Below are 16,030 nucleotides of genomic sequence, written 5' to 3'. Positions count from 1 at the left end.
TTCTTTAGATTTTCTGCTCTGGGATTATTTATTCTTTATATTTTCTTGGGTGTGGTTAACCTCTTTAGGTTAGAGTTTTCCTTCTAGTGCCTTCTATGGGGATGGGATGGATTTGTAGATATGTATTGCTTAAATTTGGTTTTATCATGGAATGTCTTATTTTCTCCATTATGGTGATTGAAAGTTTCACTGGGTATAGTAGTCTAAGCTGGCATTGTTGTCCCTTAGAGTTTGTAGAACATCTGTTTAGGCCCTTCTGGCTTTCAGAGTCTCCACTGAGAAGACAGGTACCATTCTTATAGATTTGCCTTTATATGTTACTTGGTATTTTCCATTGTAGAGCTTTAATACTCTTTATTTGTTCTGCACATTTTAGTGTTTTGATTGTTACGTTTCAAGGGGACTTTTTTTTTTTCTGGTACAGTCTATTTGGTATTCTGTATACTTCTTGTACATTGATAGGCACCTCCTTCTTTAGGTTAGAAATTTTTTCTTCTGTGATTTTGTTGAAAACATTTTTTTCCCCTTTGACCTGTTTTTTTCCTCTTTCCTTTGTTCCTAAATTTGTAGACTTGGTCTTTTAATCGTGTCCCAGATTTCCTGAATGTTTTCTGTCAGGATTTTTTTTTTTCAGATTTAACATTTTCTTAACCAATGTATCCATTTTTTTTCTGTCCTATATTCAAAGCCTTAGATTCTTTCTTCCATTTCTTGTAGTCTGTTGTTGAGGCTTGCCACTGATGTTCTTGTTTGAGTTTCTATAATTTTCATTTTCAGATTTCCCTCAGTTTTGGTTTTCTATATTGATTCTATTTCTGCTTTCAGGTCTTGAACTGTTTTATTCATTTCTTTCCACTGTTTGTTTGTGTTTTTATAGATTTCTTTAATAGATTTGTTCATTTCCTCTTTAAGGAGCTCTATGATATTCATAAAGAGTGTTTTTTTTTTTTATTTTACAATACTATTCAGTTCTACATAATAGCCACAGATTCCCTTGTTCTCTCCCTTCCTGCCCCCCTCCCATTCCCCCCAGCCCACCTCCCATTCCCACCTCCTCCAGATCAAGGTCTCCCCCGAGGACTGGGATCGACCTGATAGACTCAGTCCAGGCAGGTCCAGTCCCCTCCTCCCAGATTGAGCCAAGTGTCCCTGCATAAGTCCCAGGTTTCAAACAGCTAACTCATGCAACGAGCCCAGGACCTGGTACCACTGCCTAGATGCCTCCCAAACAGATCAAGCCAATCGACTGTTTCACCTATTCGGAGAGCCTGATCCAGTTGGGGGGCCCCTCAGCCTTTGATTCATAGTTCATGTGTTTCCATTCATTTGGTTATTTGTCCCTGTGCTTTATCCAACCTTGGTTTCAACAATTCTCGCTCATATAAACCCTCCTCTTTCTCACTAATTAGATTTCCAGTGCTCCACCAGGGGCCTAGCCATGGATGTCTGCATCCAGATTCCTCAGTCCTTGGATGGGGTTTATGGCACAACTATTAGGGTGTTTGGCCATCCCATCACCAGAGTAGGTCAGTCCCGGTTGTCTCTCGGCCATTGCCAGCAGTCTTTTGTGGGGGTATCTTTGTGGATTTCTGTGGGCCTCTTTAGCTCTTTGTTTCTTCCTTTTCTCATGTGGTCTTCATTTACCATCATCTCCTATTCCTTGTTCTCCCTCTCTTTTCTTGATCCAACTAGGATCTCCCGCTCTCTTTCCCTCGACCCTCGCCCTTCATTGCTCCCCCTCATGTCCAGGCTGTTCATGTAGATCTTATCCATTTCTCCGTGTCTTTCTTGGGGTCCCGTTTTCTAGGTATCCTCACTGGTGATGTGAGTAGCAATCCAGTCATCCTTGTTCCACATCTAGCATCTTCCTATGAGTGAGTACATACCATATTTGTCTTTCTGAGTCTGGGTTACCTCACTCAGGATGATTTTTTCTAGATCCATCCATTTGTCTGCAAACCTCATGATGTCATTGTTTTTCTCTGCTGAGTAGTATTCCATTGTGTATATGTGCCACAATTTATTTATCCATTCTTCAGTTGAAGGGCATCTAGGTTGTTTCCAGGTTTTGGCTATTACAAACAATGCTGATATGAACATAGCTCAGCAAGTGCTCTTGCGGTATGATTGAGCATTTCTTGGGTATATTCCCAGGAGTGGTATAGCTGGATCTTGGGGGAGATTGATTCCCAATTTTCTAAGAAAGCGCCATATTGATTTCCAAAGTGGTTGTACAACCTTGCATTCCCACCAGCAGTGGAGGAGAGTTCCCCTAGTTCCACATTCTCTCCAGCATAAAGTGTCTTCAGTGTTTTTGATCTTAGCCATTCTGACAGGCGTAAGGTGGTATCTCAGAGTTGTTTTGATTTGCATTTCCCTGATGATTAGGGATGTTGAACAATTCCTTAAATGTCTTTCAGCCATTTGAGTTTCCTCTGTTGAGAATTCTCTGTTTAGTTCTAAAGCCCATTTCTCAATTGGACTGTTTGTCATTTTGATGTCTAATTTCTTGAGTTCCTTATATATTCTGGATATCAGTCCTCTGTCACATGTAGGGTTGGTGAAGATCTTTTCCCATTCTGTAGGCTGTCACTTTGCCTTGTTGACCGTATCCTTTGCTCTACAAAAGCTTCTCAGTTTCAAGTAGCACAGACACTGAGACAAATAAAGAGTGTTTTAAATTATTTTTTCCCCTGTGTAGCAGCTATATTGGAATACTCAGGGCCTGCTTTGGTAGGGTTGCTGGACTCTAATGGAGACATTTGTCCTGGCTGTTATAATTATGTTTTTTTACATTGGCATCAGGGCATCAGGGTTTGAGATGATTTTAATTCCAGAGACTGATAAATGGTTTTGTCTTTGTTGGGTGGGCATTTTGTTCCTTGGTTTCTGTTGTCCTCTCTGGTTCTTAGAAGAATGTGTTGGCTGTGTCTTGCCTGGTAGGGAATATTCTGGGATTCTGGCATGTTTGGCCACTAGGGTGTCTAGAATCAACGTATTACTAGGTATTGGAAACTGACACTTAGCAATGGGGATGGGCTAGAAGGTAATGGCGTTGAGAGGATGCACGGAAGGCAGGAAAGCAGAGTAGAGTGTTTGACAGCATCTACATAGTCCCCTAGGAATGGGGTAGAGAGGGAGGAGAGGCCACAGCATGTAGTCTGCTATAGAGCTTAGGGTCAGATTGGATATTGGAGAAGAGGAGAGAGAGTAAAGACGTTAATACTTGCCTCCCTGTTTCACTAGCTGACCTACTTACATCTCTGGTAGGCTTGGCTAGTGTTTCCAGGGAATGCCTGCTGGACTTCTGGGCTGAGACAAAGAGGTGAATGGGGAAGAAGGTTGGAGGAAAAAAATGGTGATAGAGATGGAGGGGCAGGCCACAGCAGGTGGTCTGCTACAGAGATAGGGATGTGGCAGGGGATTAGACTGGGGAGAATAGGAAGGAGATAACTCCTTTCTGCAGTTAGCCTACCTGTTTGTGAAGGACCTTTTAAGTGAGTATTCTATATATGAGGAGAAGAGTCATTTTGTAAAAATAGTCTTTCCTTATTCTTGAGAATTTCATGCACACATGCAATGAAATATTATCTCTCTCTCATTTCATCCTCCATCTTCTCCATTTTTTTCCCAACAAGCTTTCTTCCTCTCAACTTCATTTTGTTTTTTCTTTTTGGCAATCTGCTAAATCTAATGAATGTTGCCCATATGTACATAGATGTGGGGTCCTCTGCTGTAACATGGGAAACCTACTGAGTAGAACATGCTCAAAAATATAGACACATTTTCATTTAAGAATGAGCTGTTAGAAGATGGAAAATATATGCAAAAATGTTCACAGTGCATCAATAAGACTATCTTGTTTGTTTCATAGTTCTTTGGAAAATTTCAGAAATTGTTGGGACCAAATAACTCTGAGAATAAATGCAGAATGGATTATTTTTAACTGATATTTGAAATATTTATACTTGAAAACCAAAAGAATGGAAACAAATGAAATATATCATGGCAAAAATAAACTTTCATTTTGTTTTTAATCTCAGACCAAAGTTAGAAGAATAAAGATCATATCTTGTTAAAAGTTCACTAATCCTTTATGAAGTCAGCCCATGTCTCAAAAGTTGAAATAATTCTTATCAAGTTTAAACATACTACTCTGTTTTTTTTGTCTTTCCATAGTTTAAAAAAAGGAAATCTAGATATGTAGATGAAACTTTCTGAAGAACTGATACTTCTGTTGAAGATTTACTTAGATGATCTTATTTTCCATAGATATTGCCACAGGCTGAGGATATAGCAATAAAGAAGAGGTGCCATTGGAAGGTTCATAGAGACTATAATCTTCAAGGAAGATTACCCTTATAGACTCAAAGCTGGTCCTCTCAGAGAGTGTGCTTAGCAATGTGGTAGGAGCTTCACATTTACCCACAGAAGCTCCATGACGATTCTTGCGTTATGGTCTTAATAGCCACAATTGATTCAGTTTGGTGCAGAGATTAATTAAGATCAAGTGTATCCTTGGCTTAGTGTTTGCCCTTAAATATCACTCAACATTTGTTATCACGGCTTAACCATTTTGTTTTGATGTGTGCTTTAGGAATCTTCTTGGTACAGATGAGAGAAATCTAGAAAATCTGTGTCACATCTTCCATGACCTTTGACCTTCAAGTGGTAGAGTTGAGATTTGAGTAGAAATCTGTTTTATCAAGGTCACATGCCTATAACATTATTCTAGTATCTTATGCAAATTTGCCTTCTTGGGCTAACTGGTTATTGAGACTGTTTAATGGCCATGTTTTGTAATAGTCATAGAAAAAATATGGGCAGATTTTCATGTAAGTGCTTATAAATGAGCTATTGGAATATAGTATGCTTATAAGTGGTAGTTTACTTAGCTGTTCTGGATTAAAATAAAATACTATCAACTTGAAAAAAATAACTATTCATTAAAACCAGTGAAGATGTTAAAAATTGATTTTTCTCATCTTTTCCTTTTGGAACATCCAATAATGTGTGAAGGATCCTTTTAAGAAAGTATTCTATACTGTAGATGTAACTGTCTTATTAACATAGAAACACAGAGCCAAATGCAGAGTTGAGAGCCCAAGAGGTCAGAGCAATAGCTAAGAGCTAAAAACCCTTTCTTACCCTTCACTGCTGCTGCTGTCCTCCCCTCAGCAAGGGACCTACTTACTGTGTATCAGTCTTTTTATTGACTTTCTGTTCTGCCTTCTCATTGGTTGTAAACCCAACAACATGACAGCCCTCGTCACTGCCTGTCTATACAGACCTCCAGGTCTTCTATGGTTGATATTGAGATTAAAGGCGTGTGTCTCCATGCTGGCTGTATCCTTGAATGCACAGAGATCTGTCTGTCATGTGATCTGGATTAAAGGTTTGTGCCACCACCACCACCACTACCACCACCACCACCACCCGGCTTCTGCTATGGCTTGCTACTAGCTTTGACCCCCAGGCAACTTTATTTATTAACATACAAATAAAATAACATTTCAGTACAAATAAAATATCACCATATTTCCCCCTTTCTATTTTAATAAAAAGAAAAAAGGAAAAAAATTATGATTAATATAAGAAAAACTATATACAAAGGTACAATAACTATATACCATATATACAAGCAGTAAATACCTAAACAATGTCTAGTCCATTTGCATTTGACAAATTCAGAGAAAATAATTCCATTATCTATCCTATTTTGGTAAGTCCAAAATGTACCTGATTCACTTTCTTTCCTAACTTATGCTACTAACAGAATTATCTTATAACGTCTTTCGAATTTATACACTTACTCTTTAGTGAGTTTCTTTTCTAAAATTTGTAACAAGGAAAACTATAACTATCTAATCTTCAACACTATACATGGGGAGGGGAGGAGACTATTATTGTAAAAGTATTTTTTCTCATATCCTTGAGAATTTCATATATATGGTCATATCCCCCCTATTTCCTCTCCAACTACCTCCATGTTCCTCCAACAACATATCCCTCTCCCAACTTTTTCTTGTTGATAATTCAGTATATCATATGTGCATTATTGTGGGACCCCTACTGGAATATGGGAAACCTACCAGGTGGAATAGCCTCAATAGCCTTTCAGTTATCTGCCAGAAGCTCCTCAGGAAGGGATGGGTCTGGAGAACACCTTCCTCATCTATGCCAGAGTTTTGATTAGCTTATTCTTATGCAGATAACCATAATTGCTGTGAGTTTATGTTTGTGATAGCAATGTCATGAGAAAGTTTTCAACTTCCTTTGCTTTGTATTTTCTTCCTTTTCGTGACAAGGATCTGATTTAATTCCCTCTGGCTACTCTACTCTACTCAGCTTCTCAGTTTTAGAGGGTTATGGTTGCCCATATATCTACTCTTGTTTTAACTTGTCAGTCTTTGTAAAGTTTTGATGATGCTATGCAGGCTGCTGGGGAGTAAAACGCATCAGTGATCTTATTCAGTGATGGATGTTGCATGCTACAATGCTGACCTGCTGGGCAAGATCTGCCCACTGCTGCAATAGTGGCATGACTGTTAAAGGATAACTAACTGCTTTATGATTGGATTTGAGGACGAATCCTGGTAATGTAATCCTGGACAAAGGCTCATGACTAAGGAGGTCACAGGCTCTAGGTCGAGCCTACTATTGTTATTTTGTTAAATGATCACACTATCAAATTTCCCATAGACTCGGGTTGCTCTCAAACTTGGTCAGAGGAGCTTCTTGTTCTTGTTCTCCTCCTCCTCCTCCTCCTCCTCCTCCTTTTTCTTCTCCCTTTTTTGCAGTGAGGGGTAGTCAATAAAAAGATGCATAACTTGTCTCAAAGTGTTGAGGATAAAAGACTGAGTGTTAAGCTCTAAATCAGACATCCTTTTACTCCTCTCTGCCAAAGCTCAGGGATTGTCATTGATGAGGGCACAGAAAAAAAAAAAAAAGAACCAGAAGATGATGAAGAGTGCTGTAAAATGCTATTGTCTCAATATGACATGGCTATTATACTAATGAATTCACAGCAGCTGTGGTTACTTGCATTAGATTGGACAAAATGGACCCAGTTGGCTGGAACTCCTCATGGTCTCTTTTTTTCTGATGGCTACTTGACCCTTTCTTATCTACTATTCTATATCTATCAATGCACTGGATCAAAAGATCCATAAGCTTATGATGATGTGTCTATACTGAAAATATGAAGGCTTGTTTTCTAGTCATATACCCTGAGCAATACATCACAACAACTAGTTACACAGCATTTTTACTGTATTAGTTATTATAAGTACAGAAGCTCTAAGAAAGTCTTGAATTTTGTATTAGGAATGTTCAGCTGGTAAGGTTTTAGCAAGTATTCCAAAATGTGAAAACTTTGAAATATGAACACTTCTGATCTCAGGAATTTGAGAGAAGTGACATTCAGCCTATTATCCAGTAGATTTAGAGTATGCAGGAGTCTGTGAGTATGAAATATGCAGGTACTATGTCATTTTTTATATATGATTTTGATATTCATTGGAGTCCTTGAGTCTATGTCCTATGAAGAATGTCTACTGAGAAGACTTAAAGCAACTAAAAATTTCTAAGCTAAGGAGAGGCTCTGTGTATAACTTTATGAATGCAAGTTCTAACTGAATGACAGAGACTTAGTGAGGTGTTGACATTTCTGGTCTAACTCAGGATTACTAATTAGTGGTGGTGTACTTTACTTATTAACAAGTTAGAGATAAATATATACTTTTCTTTCTTGTGGGAATGTTTTAAGGGAAGGTAGGCTGTCTTGCAGGAGGTCAAATGCCTGAATGTCTTAACATCATGCATACTTTTTAAAAAGCCACTTTCCTTGGCTCTGAGAAAAGCAGCAAAATGTTTATAGTTGGAAAGAGTCTCCTATAATTTTTGGGTCAGCCTCAAGCTGAAGATCTTCCTGTCTCAGACTCTTTAATTTAAGGATAACAGATATGTGCTACAATGTCTGTCTTTCTATAACCTGTTCTTGGCAACAACTTCTTACCTATTCTTGGTTGTTTACGATCTTGGTAATTTTGAAGCATATATATCAAGTGTTAGGTAAGATTTCTTTGACTCTGAGTCAGTTTAATGTTTTTCTTTGGGGTATGTGTATACTGGGAAGAGGGGGAAAGACTACTGAAGTTTAAGTGACTTTTTCATTTCATGGGATCAGAAGATGCTTGATATCAATGCTTTATCACCAATTTCTTAGTTTTGGTCATTCAGTTGTCTATCAGCCTTCTCCATGCTAAACTCTTGTCATTTTCCTTTTTATGTTTTGAACATTGATCATAAGTCCAGCCTATGTGTAAGTTAAGGGAGGTTAAATTGTAGAGTTTATTTGTAGAGCAGCTCCTCAACTTATGAGGAGAACTTGTCTCTATAAACCTACTGTAGGCTGAAAATGCATCTAATAAACTGAACCAACTAGACACAAAAATTAATATCACTGTACACTGTAGAATGTTCATTTATCCTCCTGATGGCATGGTGCAGGGAGCCGGGACAATCGCCATTATAAGATGGCTCCGACTTCCTTGCATCCTGAAGATTTGTAACTTATAAGACAATACTTTCGATGAAATACACGCCTCGGCTTGGCGCATGCGCAAAGCATATATTGGTCCCTAGCCAATCCTGTGGTGCCTGGTGGTGGCAAGCTAATTTCAGCCAGTCAAGGAACGATCCGTGCCTCTTTTCCCTATATAAACAGCTGCTTTTAGTGCTCGGGGCCCCTCGCTTCCAGCTCTCCCTTAATCAAAAGGCTCTCCAATAAAGTGTGATTTGAGAAGAATCCTTGAGTGGTGGTCGTTCTTTCTCGCTGGTCGAGAAGATCGCCGCAGCATGGCTGATTGGGACCTATAGCTTACTGCCACGACTCAGCATTGAACAGAGAGCATAATACTATGTATTGCTATTGAGGACACTATCCAAGTTAAAAATACTGTTTGTCTTCTTGTACATCAATTTCTTACCATAATGAACCCCAAGCCAGGCCATCATAAGCTAAGAAGCATCTCCGTATATTTAAAAAATATTTTTTGTTTGCCTGTTCTTTCAGTTTCCCATGTTCTATTTTTCAAATGTATTTATATTGTACTTAACTCAAAAACTGAGTATAATTTATGTGACATTTCAGTAAATGTGTGCCAATCAGATCATGGTTATTATGACAGACATGCATGTATGCATATGTGTGTTGGAAACATTCAAAGTCCTCTCTATTAGTTATTTTGGAACATTGCTAGACTATTGTTAGCAATCATTATCCTACCATGTTGTGAAACACTAAATGATATTTCTCTCTCTTTTTTTCCGGTTTTTTGAGACAGGGTTTCTCTGTGTAATTTTGGTGCCTGTCCTGGATCTCTCTCTGTAGACCAGGCTGGCCTTGAACTCACAGAGATCTGCCTGGCTCTGCCTCCTGAGTGCTGGGATTAAAGGCTTATGCCACCACCGCCTGGCAGTATTTCTCCTATTGAGCTGCACTCTTGTATTCCATATCTATACTCTCCATTATTTCCTTACTTGGCTCTGATGGTGACATTGAATTCCCTCCTTATTTGGGGCCAACTTTTTTTTCCCTAAATATTCCTTTTTTTTTCTTTATTAAGAAATTTTCTATTCACTCCACATATTATCCACAGATCCCCCCTTCTCCCTCCTCCCACCCCCAGCCCTCTTTCCCAAGCCTCCCCACATCCCCACATCCCCCAAATGGAGGTCTCCCATGGGGAGTCAGCAGAGCCCAGCACACTGAGCCTAGGCAGGTCCAAGCCCCTTCCCACTGCAACACAACTGTGCAAGGTGTCACACCACAGGCACCGGGTTCCTGAATTGGGGCCAACTTTTAAACTTCTATAAGTCATTAGACTTTCTATGCCTGACGTATAATTTTCTCATCTTCCTTCCATGCTGTTGAAAATGACATTATTTTATCCTTTTATCACTGAATAGTATTCCTTCTTTAGCCATTTATGAATTTATATAAAACAAGGTTTATTGGTCATCTGTTGCTGACCGTGTTACCTATTCTTTGACGTCTTATCCAAGAAATTGCTAAAGAGACAAATGTCATAGATTCCTCCCCCCCCATTTTGTATCTTTAAGTGTTTTTTAATTTCAAGTCTTTCACATGCTCTTTAGACATACACGTTTTGTACCCTGCTATCCGATGTGAAGGTCTATTTCTATGCATACATTCAGTTTGCCAACACTATCCCTTGAAGATAAGGTCCTTTCATGCTTGTGTCTTGGCATCCTTGTGAAAGATAATTTGATCTTTGGTTGTTCATTTCTGGGGTCTTTGTTGAGGTCCACTGCTTTATATCCTTTTTTTATTTAAGATTTTTTGATTCATTTTACATAGCAACCACAGACCCCCTTTTCATTCCTCCTCTTGCTCTCCCCCAGCCTTCCTCCCCCTGACCCATCCCCCATCCACTCCTCCAAAAGGGTGAGTGAGGTCTCCCATGGGGAGTCAGCAAAGCCTGGAATATTTAGTTGAGGCAGGACCGAGCCCCTCCTCCATGCATCAAGGCTGAGCAAGGCACCCACCATAGGTAATGGGCTCCAAAAAGCCAGCTTATGCACCAGGGATGGACCCTGATGCCACTGCCAGGGGCCCTCAAACAGACTAAGCTACACAACTGTCTCCCGTATGCAGAGAGCCTAGTCTGGTCCCATGCAGGCTCTACAGATGTTGGTCTAAAGTTCATGAGTTCTCCCAAGCTTGGTTCAGTTGTCTCTGTAGATTTCCCCATCATGATCTTGACCGCCCCCCTTGCTTATGTAATCCCTCTTTCTTCTCTTTGACTGGACTTTTCTAATGGGTAGTTCTGTGATGCTTTATTTGCAGATGAGGTGGGATGATGTGAGTATTCCAACTTTGTTCTCTGTCAAGTTTGTTTGGTTTTATAAGCGTCTTTGACATTTCATGCATCTTCTTTTTTTTTTAAATTAACATTTATTCATTTATTTTACATCCTGACCACAGTTTTCCCTCCCTCCTCTCCTCCCTTTCCCTTTCCACAACTTCCCTCCAACCCTGCCCTAATCCACTCCTTCTCTCTTTTGGTTCAGAAAGAGCAGGTCTTCCATGGGTATCAACAAAGCATGGCATATCAACAAAGCACAGCATATCAAATTAAAGTAAGGATAAGCTCCTCCTCTCTTATTAAGGCTGGGCAAGGCAACCAAGCATGAGAATTAGGTTCCCAAAAGCCAGCCAAAGCTTAGGGACAGCTCCTGCTTCCACTGCTAAGAGTCCCACAAGTAGATCAAGCTACATAACTGTCACACATACGTAGTGCAGTCTCAATGGCTGCTGTTCCAGACGCTGTGAGCCCCTATGAGCCCATGTTAGTTGTTTCTGTGGGTTCCCTTGTATTTCCTAACCACCACCACCCCTCCCCCCGGCTCTTACAATTCTTCCTCCCTCTCCTCATCAGCATTTCCTGAGCTCACCCAATGCTTGACTATGGTTCTCTGCATCTGTTTCCATCAGTTACTGGATGAAGGCTCTCTGATGACAATTGGGCCAGTCACCAATCTATGCCCAAGAGGGAGATGCATGGATCTTTCAGAGAAGGAGAAATAGAATAGATCTCATGGGTGGACAGAGGGCTAGTGGAGATGAGAAGATGAGGAATCAGGTTAGGGCGTGACTACAGAAAGAGATGACTGGAAAGGGAGGCATTTCGAGTCAGATATGAGTCTTCTTTTCAATTTTTCAAAAAAAAATCATTATGATTTCATTAGGGATTGTAATAAACCTATAAATCATTTTAATTAGTATGGGCATTTAAATACTACAAATGTTTCAACCCATAAATATAATATCTCTCCATTTAGTTGTAGGTTCCTTAATATCTTTTTATCGGTGTTTCATACTTTATATGTACAAGCACTCATCACTTTAGTTAAATTTACTTTTTACTGTCTTACTCTATTTGATGATATTGCAAATGTGATTCTTTTCCTTTTTGATAGTGCATTGTTAATATGTAGTCGAGAATTTATTTTTGTGTGTTGATTCTATGGCATGGTTAACTTAGTAAATTAGATAGTTTTATTGTTGTGGTATTCTCAGAGTTTTGAACATAAAAGTTTGTGTCCTCTGGGACAGAAATAATCTTATCTTTTTCCAGCTGTGATACCATTCATTTCTTTTTCTCTTATAGTTGCTCTGCCTGCGACTCCCAGCTCTATGACAAGTAGAAGTGTGTATCTTTGCTTTGTTCCCGATCTCAGAGGAAAACATTTTTATTTCTCACCACTTTCTACTTCTTTTACATGTCTTCTAATTTTATTTCCTTCATGTTGCCATTTTGAATTTAGTGTATTCTTAGTTCCTCGAGGAATAAATTTGGGTTGATGGAAAATCTTTTTAAAAAATGTAGATGTTGATTGTCAAAAGTTTTCCTTTCATATATATATATATATGATTTTACAGCTGACCACTTGGTATTGGATAACCAACTGTGGGACTCGTCCCTGGAAAAGGCTACTTTTCCTGCTCTCACCATTCCTTTGCTCCCTGGAGTTCCTTGTCTCTGATTGGAATCCTGAGATCCCCCCCACCATGTTAGCATGTCATCCTTGTTCAGTCTTATTTAGTTAGCCATATTGTTGAGATTTCATGAGTGTAGGTTCCCAGACATTTCTAGAATATATATTCTCACATCAGACACCTGTTCTTTGGGCTCTTAAAGTATTTCTGCACCTTGTCTCAGGATATTCCGTGAGTCTACTGAGCATGCTGTATTTATATATGTAGGAGAGAGAGAGAGAGAGAGAGAGAGAGAGAGAGAGAGAGAGAGAGAGAGAGAGAGAGAGAGATCGAGCAAGCAGGTACATTGTAGGGGTTGGGGGAAGAAAAGGAAAAACAAAAATTGATGTAATTATATTTTGATTTAAAAATAATAAAACATCCTCTCAGCACTGCTTCTGATGCATTTGACAAGTATGATGTATGCTGTGTTTTCATTTACTTTAAGACATTTTAGATTGCTGTTGCTTTTCTTTTTTATTTTAGATTTATTGATTTTGTGTGTGTGAGTGCTTTGCCTGTATGTATGCATGTGCATCATGTCTGGTGCCCATAGAGTAAAGAAAGGGTATCAAATCTTCTGGAATCAGAGGTATGGATGGTTATGCACCACCATGTGGGTGTTGGGGACTGATCATGAGGTTTCCACATGAGCAACATGTGCTCTTAATTGCCGAACCATTTCTCCAGCCTAACAATTTCTCATGTTTGCAAGAGTGATTTCTATATATTTTTGAATTTTCATTTTCCTACTTAGAGTGATTTCTTATTCATTTCACTATAATCTGAAAACTAGCTTTCCATATAAGCTGCTGGAGTGGTCAGCACATGAGTATGTCCAGACCCCTTGCTTCCTTCACTTTGTTCTTCTGCTCTGCCCTGTCTGATGTAGTCATATAAAGTCACCTGCTTCCAATCTAGCTGCATACTTCTTCTCTGTGGTAAGTGTGCTATTTTATTCCTTTAGAGATGGTGTATACAATTATTTTTTTACAATACTCAGCTCCAGAATTTGGTCCTGGTTTCTATATTTCTTCTTTGCTAATACTGTCACTACTTTTTCATTTATAATTTTTTCATAATTTCATTTGTTTATTATTACTCTGTTTTAGAGAACTTAATTTTTAAAAGATATTTATTTGAATTGTTTTTAACTGAGATGGATGCATTTAAAAAATAAATAGCTACTTCTCCCAGCCTTCACTGACTAGTTTCAGGCAGAAAGAGCTTGGTCAGTGAGCCCAGTTAAAGACTCTGTGGAACTTAAAGATTTGCTCCGGAGGCTGCAGCTGTTCCAGTTGTGTGCACCTTATTTCCCTGTATTACATTTTGGTAACTTCCAAGCTTTGATAATTATGACTAATACTGGGTGGACATCTATGATAAAGTTACTTTTACCTAATTTGGGAACTTTTATTAAGGATTATTAGAAAATATCATACTATCTATCTTTTCAAAACTTGATCAAGACTATGAGATACTTCATTTATTCATTAATTACACAAATGATTGTAACACCACAGTGTATAGATGGGGTTGTTTTATTTTTCTCATAATCATTTAACTCAAATTATTTAATTATCATAGTTAACTATCGGTCGGTGAATATGCTTCCCTCCCAGTTAAAACTTTATTATTGACAGGAACGTTTGTTAAAAATCCAACTAGTTTTAAATTTGATTGCATTCTTAGCATTGTAGTTTTCTAACAACTATACTAATTTTTTATTTAACGCTAAATTCCTCTAAATGAATATCACAATTCTAATTCCTACAAGTAAAAAAATCTGAACCCCAAAAAAGTTTTGAAAGTTGTAAAAAACCACTCTGGTGGATGTATGGTTTTACACCTCTCTGTAAAGGATGTGATAATTTTATTATAAGACAGAGATATAATTTCTAGATTGCTGAACCTGAGTTTTCTAAAATGCTACTGCTTTGAAAGTGACAATGGCTGAGATTGATCTGAGATACATCTGCTCTTTTTCAAATTCTTAACAATTTCAGCATTGTCTTGGGGACTCTGAACTGACACACCATTCTACTTGTTAAACAACCTCTTCTTTAATTGCTACATGTCTCTATGATTTATTGTTTGTAATTGAAACTTGATTAAAAATTTTAAAAATTAATTTTTTTTAAGGACTAATGCTTTTCAAAGAAAATTGTGTAAAATTAAACCTTCATTTTTGACTATCAAAACAAATTACATAATGGTCCATATATGAATTGGGAACTACATAATAATTCTAGTGTTTGCTCCAGCTAAATCTAAGCACAGTATGTCTAGACTTGACCACGCAGATATATTACCTGGGATCAACACTGAATACTGGTTCTGAATAAAGAAGTTTGTGGTTATTTGGCAAGGCTGCACATCTAACAAGATCCAAGACTTCACCTCCACTGCACATTTCAAAACTGATTTTGAGTGTCAGAAGCTGGGACCATGAAAACATCCCATTTAACATTTAGTAATAGCATCTGAAGATCTGAAGACCCTTCAGAGGGCATTGTGACTATGTCTTAGAGTCCATTCTGTTTATTTACTGCCTTCTCTGTTCAAATGTATGTAATTTACATTGGCATAAATGGTTTGACTTACTGTCTTTAGAGTTTCATGGTAATGCGAATAGTAGGTGGGATTGAACCTGTGTAGGCTGATGTACACTTCTTGGAAGGCTGTCACAGGGATTGAAGGAATCTATTTTCATAGAGTCTTGTGAAATCTTTTTTTTCTTTTTGACCTGTAGAACCCACATTTTCTAAGTTCTAAATTGTAAATAAAATGAAGTCATTGTCCTTGGTAATCGGTGTTCCCTTCAAATCTAAATCAAATGTCTCAAGCAAGTAGAGCTCAGTGGAATACTTTGATATAATTCAAGACTATTTAATGCTTTGGCAATTAAGGGGTTTTTAAAAGAAGAAATAAAAGAAATTTGTGTTTACAAATGTCTACTCCATAATTTTCACTTAACACTTCTCTATTCTAAACACTGTTTTTGCCACAGTCATCCACAATAGAGCAAAGGGAAATGTGGAGAGAAACAGGACATAAAGGACCACTGCTTGCTCAAAATGCTGTTTAAATTTAGACATGTATTTAGTTGAAATTATTGAGACAGGTAGAGTCACATGGAGTCATAAGAAGTAACATAGAGAGATCTGCTTGTACTATGGACATGAAGCCCCCAAACAGCATAGAATTACTATCCAAAGGCTGTCAGAAGAAGGGAGACAGCTATCATCACTTTTGTGTATTTGTCAAAGATTCAAAGGCAGAGTGAGAGTGGGGAAAATTTAGTGGTAAAGAGAAAGAAAATGGCCTCAGGTGTGGTGACTGAATGCTGTGGCTGGGCAGAAACTGGGAATAGGGTAACTAGAGACAGCATTGGGGATGTGTTTGTTTGGAGGACACATTTGACTCTTTCTTGTTGGTCTGAGTTGAAATGAGGAAAACAAGAAA

Source organism: Peromyscus leucopus, chromosome 2, assembly GCF_004664715.2.
Source record: "Peromyscus leucopus breed LL Stock chromosome 2, UCI_PerLeu_2.1, whole genome shotgun sequence".
In the NCBI taxonomy this organism is placed as follows: domain Eukaryota; kingdom Metazoa; phylum Chordata; class Mammalia; order Rodentia; family Cricetidae; genus Peromyscus; species Peromyscus leucopus.
Note: the sequence above shows the minus strand (reverse complement) of the source record.